At 43.6% G+C, this 10,488-nt stretch overlaps 1 protein-coding gene across 1 annotated transcript in view; it reads right to left on the reverse strand.

Moving 5' to 3' along the window:
* Window positions 1–2,656, reverse strand: part of LOC118096576 (pancreatic lipase-related protein 2) — a 36,828-nt gene extending 34,172 nt beyond the window's left edge. The window contains exon 1 of the mRNA XM_035138534.3: window positions 2,569–2,656. The gene's annotated coding sequence lies outside the window, so the exon portion shown is untranslated. The remainder of the gene's footprint in view (window positions 1–2,568) is intronic.
* Window positions 2,657–10,488: the final 7,832 nt, after the last annotated feature.

The raw sequence follows: 10,488 nt of genomic DNA on the forward strand, positions 1-10,488 counted from the left end.
TATGGAGTTAGCTTCATGTATTTAAATATAATTGCCTTTAGGCAGATGATGTTAATCTCATAAGCAGGGCACATTCTTTTTAAAGACTCTATGCATTTATGCAAAGACATTTCATCCATTGTGATTCCTGTGCAGTACAAAAAAACTTGCCCACATCAGAAGTTAGAGTCAAGATTTGCTGAGGTGCATTAAGATAATCCTAAATAATGCAATTAATGCCTTAATACAGTATCACAAATCTGGTGCCCCACAGGTATTCCAAAATGTACACAGAGTCCCCAGCAAACTGCATTCATTTGAAGAGCTTTATATGCACAGAGCTGCCCTATCCACTGAAATGTATAGAGCAGCTGCCTTGTATAATGCCTCTTTATGTCTATACACCAGGCGTCAGCAACGTTTTCCAGCCTTGGGCCAGAGGATTCAAACGGACTATCATCTGTGGGCTGGACATGCACAGAAGCCATTTCCGGCGTCCTGAACATGGGCAGCGTGGCACCAGAAATGGCTTCTGCGCATGTCCGCAGCTGCGTAGACGCGATTTCCAGCATCTGCGCAGGCGCCATTTTCGGCACCGCTCGGCAAGTCCCCGAGTTGCACTGTACCGGTTTAGCGCAGCGCACGGGGGACTCGCTGAGCGGACGGCTCGGTTCACGGGTGGTCTGTGGGCTGGATAAACAGCCTTCGTGGGCTGCATCCGGTCCATGGGCTAGACGTTGTCGACCTATTCTATACATAGTACTGGTAAAACAATGGTCAGATTCAAATGCACAAAGATGAGCCACAGTGAGTCTTGCCTTCCTTAAGTGCACAGACCCTACTCTCTCCTCCTACAACAAGGCCATGAAGACCATTATTTTACTTCTTCCATTTTAGATAAACCATAACTTCCTCACTGGGAGGAATTACCTAGGTGAGCTCTAAGAGGCAACGGGGTGGCAAGAGGTCTACATGACTATCAGACTTGAAAAGCTGGAATCACTGGATGAAGTTCATCAGTTTTGTTGAGTTAATTAAACTAAATGGTTTAAATAGGATTTTGAAGGAATGTGCAATTAATTGTCACTGTTTTGAATTTTAATTTACTGTATTGTCTTCCTTAGTGGGTTGTGCAAACCACTATTCTGAATAATGCTTTTTTATAGTGTAGGGGGGCACTGGGGATGAGTGTGAGGAACCAAGCAGGCAGTTTGTCAAAAGTTTGTTGCTGAGTTATGTATGTTGATATCCTGCAGAGCTGCTGCCAGTCAGTGGAGACAATATTGAGTGAGATAGATCAATGGTCCGACTCAATATAAGACAGTTGTTGCTATGTTCCTCTCTGTGAGAAGAGAAATCTACTTGCCTATTAGCATCAAATAAACTCAAGTACTCCTAAATTCCAAAGAAAACTTAACATTCTGGAACACAATTATATTTACACTTGCCACAACAATGGACAACTGTTTTAATTAATAATTAAGGCTGCAACCCAAACACAGACCTCTAGGAATAAGTCCTACTGAGCACAGTGGGGCTTACTTCTGAGTAAAAGTGCAGAGGCTAGTGCTACAAACACATTTGTACCCTGCCTAATGAGCAACGCTCCAAAAACATACAGACCCACTGTTATATACCTGTCATGGTTATCTATGCATAAGGCCTGTAGAGAGCAATCCCGTGAAACAAAGGTTGTGCCAGTACCCACCATTCCCAAGCAGTCCGCCATTTTTAGTCTTGTTTTTAGTTATTAGGTTTGTCTCTGATCTCTCTCTCTCATGTGAGCACAAGGTTCCACACTTCCATCAAATCTCACCGATTATCTGTATTAATATATTTAAAAGGATACACTCAACAGGTCCAGACCAGTTTCCACAAGACTCCACCCACATAAATACTGAGGAACATAACTACACTGTTAATCATAATTATTACATCCAAAGCACACAGGTGCACAGGTTGTTTTCCTTATTAATTCTAATGCACTCACTCCTCAAAATGTGAATTGAATTTGTTCATCAGAGCCCAATGTTTTCCATAGATTTCTCCAGCAGTCATTTCCCTGCAGAATGAGGACCTAGTTTCAGACGAGCTGACATACTCTGCAGAACAGGGATTTGGAACCTATGGCCCTACAACTGCTGTTGGACTCCAGCTATCATCATGCCTGACTATTGGCCATGCTAGCTAGGGCTGAGTGGAGTTGTAGTCCAACAACATCTGCTCCAAAACAGCCTCCCCCAACCGCCTGTCCAGATGTTTTGTCCAGCCTTTCTGAATCTGCTACAGTTCCTATTGTATCTTATCAGTCAGTGGCCATGTTAGCTGGGGTTGATGGAAATTGTAGTCCAAAACAGCTGGAGGTCACAAAGCTAGGTTTCAAGCAGTTGGGGGGGGGTGTGAGGCCCCTCAATGTAATTGACAAACTCTATCCCACCCACCTCCTCCCACTTTTAGCCTAATGTCTCTCCCTCTCCTCTGTCTCACCCCTTCTTTAAATATTTGTGAAGGGGAGAATTGTCTTAAAAAGTAATGTTTCCATTTGCCCTGGCTACAAATTAAGGTTTCAAGACCCTGCATACCACTCACCCCACTGTAGAGCAAATATTACAACTCTATAAGCATCTCAGTAAGAGAAAGCTCCTTGAACTCCATGGGGCTTATTTCTCCAAGTGGACATGTACCTGACTGCACTGTAACTCAGGAAGCAGCACTACAAGGCACAGAAGGCAACTGCACAAAAGCAGAGGGAGTACTTGCCTACGGCATGGGAGAGGCATATTTGACAACCAGCTGCCTGACTGTAATCAAGTTGTGATTTGTATCTTCAAAGTAGTTGATAAATTGTTGTGTGCACACAGAGCAGCAACATGGGCACGGGGAAATTATAGCTAAGCAGCAGGATCTCCTTGCCCACAGTGCACCAAATCATCTGATTAGCAGATGCTGGGAATCACAGGGAGGGGGAGGGTAGAGCACTGTTGCACTTACATCCATTTTGCAGACTTCCCGTGAGCACCTGGGTCGCCAGGGTTGAAACTGGGCTTTATATCACCCAGGTCAAAGACCCAGTTTGGCAGCCCTCCCCCACATGCATTTGTGTACACACTGGGGGGGGCTGGGAGCCTCAATGGTGCCCCTCTAGAGGCTTCACCTGGGCCAAAAAACTCGACTAGCCCCCCTCCCCGCTATGACTCTGCGAATAGCCACCCCACCCTGAGCACAGGATGCCGGACTCAATGGGCCATTGGCCCAATCCAGCAGGATCACCTTATGTTCTTATCTAAAAGAGGAGAGGAACTTACTATAAAAACTCAATATGCATTGGTTTTATTCTATTGCCCTTAAGATGTCAGTTGCCAAAGCCTCTGGACCCATTGCCCTACAGGTGAGACTTTCGTACTGCATGGGCAAGAGGTGGGAAAAGTTTTGGATCAATTCCTATTTCAATGGGGACATACCCTAATTTGCACCTCCTGAAAAAAGGGAAAACTTGAACACAGTTATCCTGCATTGCAGGGCGTGGACTAGATGAGCCTTGGGAATCCCTTCCAACCCTACAATTCTATGAGCCTCCAAAAATTCATGATTCACATTTCTCTGAATTTTGTAGCATAATCCTCCAGGGAAATATGTGTACAAAAGGGGGAAGTGTGCATAAAAATAAATGAAAACAACATGCAAATATGCAGGAACAGAGATGAGCTACAGAAACTGCAGAATACAGAGTAGAGCTGAATGTTTAGTGAGAACATTTTTTCTATCCCCCCCCCAAAAAACCCCACAAATATTTAGGTAAGATGAGAACCCCCTCCCTCTCCTCCCCCCCCACAAGCCTACTGTTTACATGCTGGTTCTCTGCTCTTGGCGTCTCCAATTGCCTGTAGATGTGGTTGTGCAACATCAGTGAAGGCCAATCAGGTTGTGAAGAGCTTATTCTGGAGATCCATCACTGTCTGAATGCCCTAAATTTGGGACGTCATAGGGGAGGAGAACTAGGTTGGAAGAGGAGTGGTATCTGAATGTTCTTGATTGATTGAAGCACCCCCACCCCCACCCCAGGCAACAAAAAGGAAATAATGTTTTGGGGACTGTTCCCCAACATTTTTGTGCCCCTTTGTGCCCATAAAAAATTTGAAACGGGGGGACCATTTTCAGGCAGAGAAAATGTTAAAGAGCTCTGTTCCTCCACCCTACTTTCAGCCCAGCTGTACCAAAATCAGAGACACCAGTTTAGAAACACAAGTTTGCTCAAAAGCTTTTCAACCAGATCTATGCCAATCAAAGACTGTGAGCAGTTTATGGACTGTTCAACTTTCTACCTACTATATTAGGTCTTCTCAGAGTTGAGCAATCTTCCCGGTCAGAATTTTGCAAAGCTCTTACAATTTGCTAACGCAGAAAATTCTCTCTAGATACATGTCTGTACTGCCACCTGGTGGGTCTTATGCCACAATGTAGCTTATAGTACTGTATCTTAGTGCTAACATTAAAAAAATATTGGCAAATCATATCTAAAAAGTGGAGAATTATGGGAAGTCCAGTTTAGGGACACACATACACACAGGTGTTTCAGACAACATATGATGAGTCTTCAGAACTATACATAGATTTGATTATAACATTAGGTCTTGCTTGTTTTTGTTTTTAAAATGGCATTCAATTATGTTACTGGTTTTAAAATGGCAAAGCTTCTGGGTCATCTGAAGTTATTGTTTGACACTTGATGCGTCACTTAAAAAGAGGACAAAAGAGGACACAGATTTGTATAAAATGTGTATATGCTAATAGATATGTATAGATGCATATTTACTGTAATTTAAATATTTACCTCCCTTTCACGGATCACTGCCCCTTGTCGTGGCGAAGGGGCTTGAATAACTCGGAGAAGCTATGAGCTATGCCGTGCAGGGCCACCCAAGATGCACAGGTCATAGTGGAGAGTTTTGACTAAACATGATCCACCTGGAGCAGGAACTGGCAAGCCACTCCAGTATCCCTGCCAAGAAAACTCCATGGACAAAGACAACAGGCAAGTGCCTGGCGTGCTCTGGTCCATGGGGTCACGAAGAGTTGGACACGACTAAACAACTAAACAACAACAACAAATATTTACCTATTTTTTACTTATAAGATTATTTCTAAACTGCCAACTCTTAAAAAAAAATATGTCAGTGTATAATAAAAGCAATAAAAATAGAAATACGTCTCACCATCGTGGGGAAAACTGTAACTTTGGTGACTTGTGTGCCTGCCTATTCAATTTGCTGTCCAGGTGCTCACTGATGATGGGCAACTTCAGAGTCTCTCCCACACTCCCTTTTTAGGGTTCTTCATCATTAAGTTGGACAGGGACTGGACAAATAGAAGACTCTGTAAAGTTGGCCACCTGTATCCCGTGAGTTTGGAAAAGGTCCTCATTGTGTGAGGAAACCTTGCCTAATACCAAGAAGCATCAGGAGTCTGAGCTTCAGTAGTTGTGTTTATCCATGAGCAACATAAGCAACTCAGCACAGCAGCGAGGACTTGTTACACAGGCAAGATTCAGGTTCTAACAAGTTCTTTGGAGGAAACCACATGTAGGGAAGGGAGTTTGTATTGAACAGTCCATAAAATGAGACCGGTCTCACTCGCTACATAGCTACTTTTACTTATATATATTCTTTTCAGTGTGTCTTCCTCTCCTCAACAACCATTATCTAGGGGTGGAAGAAGTTTGAGATACTGCAGCATAGTTATAGTCCTACTGGTATAGATCTATAAACTATAGATTGTAGATAATATAGATATATAGCCTGGAAAGGGTTTGGTCTTCCAGCCACGGTGCTTAGTCCCCTCTAGTTAGCTATTTATTTTCAACCATGCATGATCTTGGGAGCCACAAGGCACCCTATGCTGTTGTGATCAATTGCTGGAAGGAACTGACTTTATATTCTACTTTTCCCCACTAGGTGGACTCATGTCAGCTCACAGTATCTTTTAAACGCATTAACAGTGTGCAAAGAAATATAAGTATAGTGGTACCTCGCTTAGACGAGTGCTTCACAAGACGAACTTTTCGCAAGACAAAGGCGTTTTGCGATTTCAATGGAGACTCGCAAGACGAAGTTTCCTATGGTGCGCTTCGCAAGATGAATTTTTTTCATCCCATAGGGTGCCTCGCAAGACGAATTTTTAAAATTTAAAATTCGTCTTGCAAGGCACCCTATGGGAAACCGCACTTCAATGCGTTCCTATGGGAGCCGCTTCGCAAAATGAATTTTTCGCTATACAAAGCGACTCGTGGGACGAATTAAATTCGTCTTGCGAGGCACCACTGTACTGTATTTTCCCATGTGTAACACGCCCCCGTGTATAAGACGACCCCTATTTTTGGGACCCCAAATTTAGGAAATGGGGGGAGATTGCCCAGAATTCCTAAGCATTTTGGGGGGGTGCAGCCAATCAGCAACAGGCCTTGACGCAGCCACCAATCACCAGCCCAATCGCCGCTTACAAACTCATGCTTGCGGCTAACACCAATTGCCCATCCCCCCTCTGCACTATCTGTGTATAAGACTACCCCCAATTTTTAACATTTTTAGTAATAAAAACATTGTCTTATGCACGGAAAAATACGGTATATTAAACAAAGAAAAAAGGGATCTCAGACAACTAGTATAAGAAAACCTATTTTTTCTACCTAATAAAATACTGAAACAATAAAGAAATAACAATAAGGTGGGGAATTCTAATAATAAGTAAGAACTAAGGTAAAGAGGTCCCATTCTAAGTTTCTATGTCTCTCAAGCCCTTTGCAGCTAGGTTTTTCTTGGCAAAGAGCTCTAATTTAGGGGATAGAAGATTAAATAAAATAATCCTTCTCATATCCTATTGGAGGGGGGGAGTAATTAATTTACCTAAGGATAAAATGAATAAATCCTAAAAGCTTCTACTTTGTTATCCAAGGGTAAATTGCTGCAGAATAGTAAACAGTCCTATGTATTGAAGACATGTTGTAATGTATCAGAAAGGATTATCCACACGCCACACCCCTTGCCAGTGAAGCGTTTAGAAATGACACTCTTCACTCAACAAGTTTGTATGTCTGCCAGAGATAAGAAAATTGGCAGCCTCCTGTAGGCATGAGTCAGTACTATTATGTTTCCAATTAAATAGTGTCATCTAGACTTAGATTGCTAAATATCACATTTAGTCTTGTGCGTAACTTGCAGCAGGAGTTTGGTTTTCAGTTCTGTTTTCCTGTCCCTGAGCAGTGGAATTATGTAGAAAGTCCTTTGACAAATTACATTTGTAGCCTGTTCTGTTTGCACTTCCATTCTGTCAAAGCTTTATCATTCACAAGCCCTGGGATAGTTTAGTGTGCAAAATCTCACTTGTAAGTGTAATGCATAAAGTTTTGTATGAGTCCTGCTCACATATATTTAACTTCAGATCACACTGTCTCCTGGGGTTTATAGTCCCTAAGCTGCAAAAACCCTTTCTTGTTCTCTTACATGCATATTTTCCCCAAGAAAATGCAGGTTTTGATGACATTGCAGCAGATGACTTGGCATTAAAATGTTAATAATATCAGGAGAATATCAGGAGAATTGCATTTGAGTCATGTAAAATGTGGTGATATGTAATAGCAGTTAATGTAATGCCGCATTTACATTAATTCTGGGCTTCTGAGGGTAGACTCAATGGCCCTCTCATTGTTTTCTGTGTTGTTGGACATCAAGGTGTTGTTGGACAGTTACTGGAAGCAGCGGATGGTGGAGGGGGCATTCACCTGACTTCCAGTCGCCTGTATTGCTGCTGCGTACCCGGGCAGAGAGGGAGAGGGGCAAGGCAGTGGTGAGGTCAACATGGTGGAAATACATTGGCAGGGCCAATTTGGTGCTCCTGCTGGTACATTTGCACCATGCTGGCTGTGCTAGTGCTTCACCCCTCCCACTTTCCATCCTTGTATTGGAGGTCTAGTGGTGGCTGCCACCCCACTCTGCCACTCACTTTTGACAACTGTATCAGCAAATGGGTTAAAGCTAAAGGTAGAGGGACCCCTGACCATTAGGTCCTGTTGTGAACAACTCTGGGGTTGCGCGCTCATCTCGCATTATTGGCCGAGGGAGCCGGCGTATAGCTTCCAGGTCATATGGCCAGCATGACAAAGCCACTTCTGGCGAACCAGAGCAGCACACGGAAACGCCGTTTACCTTCCCGCTGTAGCGGTTCCTATTTATCTACTTGCATTTTGACGTGCTTTCGAACTGCTAGGTTGGCAGGAGGTTACCTCTAATCATGTAAGTCATGTATTCAGAACCTCAGGCCTAGAGGCCACCAAATGCAGTTATCCAGGCCTCTCTATCTGGCCCCCAAGACTCTTTTCAGAACATACCCTATCCCCAGGTTACAACCCTCACTGTTCTTGTTCTCCAACCTCCTCAAGAGTTTTGCTGGGCTGGGTTATGACCTTGAACTCTGATAATACTTGCCTGGATGGAGTGCAGAGAGGTATATCAGTGTGCAGAAACTATTCTACTGTAAGAAGGTGAGTGTTCCACCCAGTTTTGTCTCTGGCCCCACCCACTTCTGGTACACAGCCCCCAGAATGTTGCCCAGAGGAGAATGCAGCCCTGAGGCTGAAGAAGGTTGCTTACTCCAGATGGTAAGCTTATGGATACAGGGTTCAGCATATAACAGGGTTCTGGGTATAACCTCCCTTTTTATAAGAGGATTCTAGCTATGGCCCAGAAGGAAGGGTGGAAGCATTAAAGCAGTGTTTCCCAAACTTGGGTCTCCAGCTGTTTTTGGACTACAACTCCCATCAACCCTAGCTAGCAGGACCAGTGGTCAGGGATCATGGTAACTGTAGTCCAAAAACAGCTGGAGACCCAAGTTTGGAAAATATACATTAGAATTAGACTTCCCTGATATAGTGGCAAACATTCTGAAGCAGAGTGTTGCACATCTCCAAGGAAATGCAAGTGATTTCCACGTCACCGCTCCTAATATATACTTAAGTTGAAATTGGGTGCCCTAGCCTGACACAGTTGTTGCTCTCTGCATAAAAGTTTGAAATATATTAGTAGGAACTGACAGCTGCTGAATAGGTTTGGCTAATAACAAGAACAAGCAGGGACAGATGCAACAGCCATGCCTTCTGTCAAAGAGCATTAATTTCAGCCTTAGTAGCAGAGACAAGTTGCTTGTCAATTTCCATCAGAGACCCCAGACAGTACACCTACATATGCTTATTCTAAGTGTTCTCTGTCATTAGGGAAAGTGAGGCATTTCATTTGGGATGCAGAGAGTGCTGGAGCTGAGGTTCACTCAATATCTTGAATGCTATGATAAATTTATATCCCTTTAGATGGAGATTACGCTAACAGCATTGTGCTGCTGCTTATCTTGAAGTATATGTCATCCATCTTGACTGATTACATGGACAGTACATTGCTGACACTTTAAGATGGTAACATTCTGCAAGCTGACAGCAAAACGTTATCTCTCAACTTCTCCGTTTTCCTACCTCAGTGAGAGAGAGAGAGAGAGAGAGAGAGAGAGAGAGAGAGAGAGAGAGAGAGAGAGAGAGAGAGAGAGAATTACACTGAATGCACTATGGGCAGAGTGATGCACCCTAAGGTCATTGATCTGGACAAACCTAAAGGGAGGAAGGAATGCAACTGCAATAACTAGGGCTTCCCATTTCCTTTCTAAGCAATCTGCCGGAAGCTCACTGCACTGGTTAAGACCTTTTGAATCTATTGGGGTTTACTAGGTGCAGTCCTACGTACACTTAGCTGGGAATAATCCCCCATGAATTCAGTGTGGTTTATTTCTGAGTCGACATATATAGGATTGCACTGTGAGCTGTGCATTAGAACCAGTCTGGTTCAGATCTTGCCTCTGCTATGACTTGCTAGATGTGCTTTAGGCCAGGCAGCCTCTCAGCCTCAGATCACAATTTGGGGATGGTAATACCAATCAGCTTTACCAGGTGTTGTGACGATTACAAGAGCCATGCTGCATCAGCAAAAACAACAGAGATCTGGTTTGCGTCAACAAACAGACACAGCTACATCTTTATAAGATGATGTGTGTGAGCCCTTTGGACATGTTTGGGGAACTTTTTAAGCCTGAGGGGCTGCATTTCCAGGGATCATATCTAAGTGGTGAACAGGACCAGAGGTAAACATGGACAGAGCAACACAGGAAAATTTTACCTTTGTACAGTGGAATGGTTTCTACACACACTCACACATCCTACTCTGTCCATCATTCAGGCAAGCAAGAAGCATGATCAGAGTTCAGGGACACATCAAAATGCTTGAGGATGGTGCAAAGCATGACCAATAAGAGGGGTATGGTTTGGGGATAGGAGATGTGGCTGGAAAGAGGAGTTTAATGTCCCAAGGACCAGTTAGAGAAGCTTGGAAAACCACATTTGCTCACCAAGCATGAGGTTCCCCAACCCTGCTGTAAAATGCTGTATTAGTGTTGCATATTATTACCATCATCTTACTT

This window comes from Zootoca vivipara, chromosome 5 (genome assembly GCF_965207765.1).
Source record: "Zootoca vivipara chromosome 5, rZooViv2.hap1.1, whole genome shotgun sequence".
In the NCBI taxonomy this organism is placed as follows: Eukaryota; Metazoa; Chordata; class Lepidosauria; order Squamata; family Lacertidae; genus Zootoca; species Zootoca vivipara.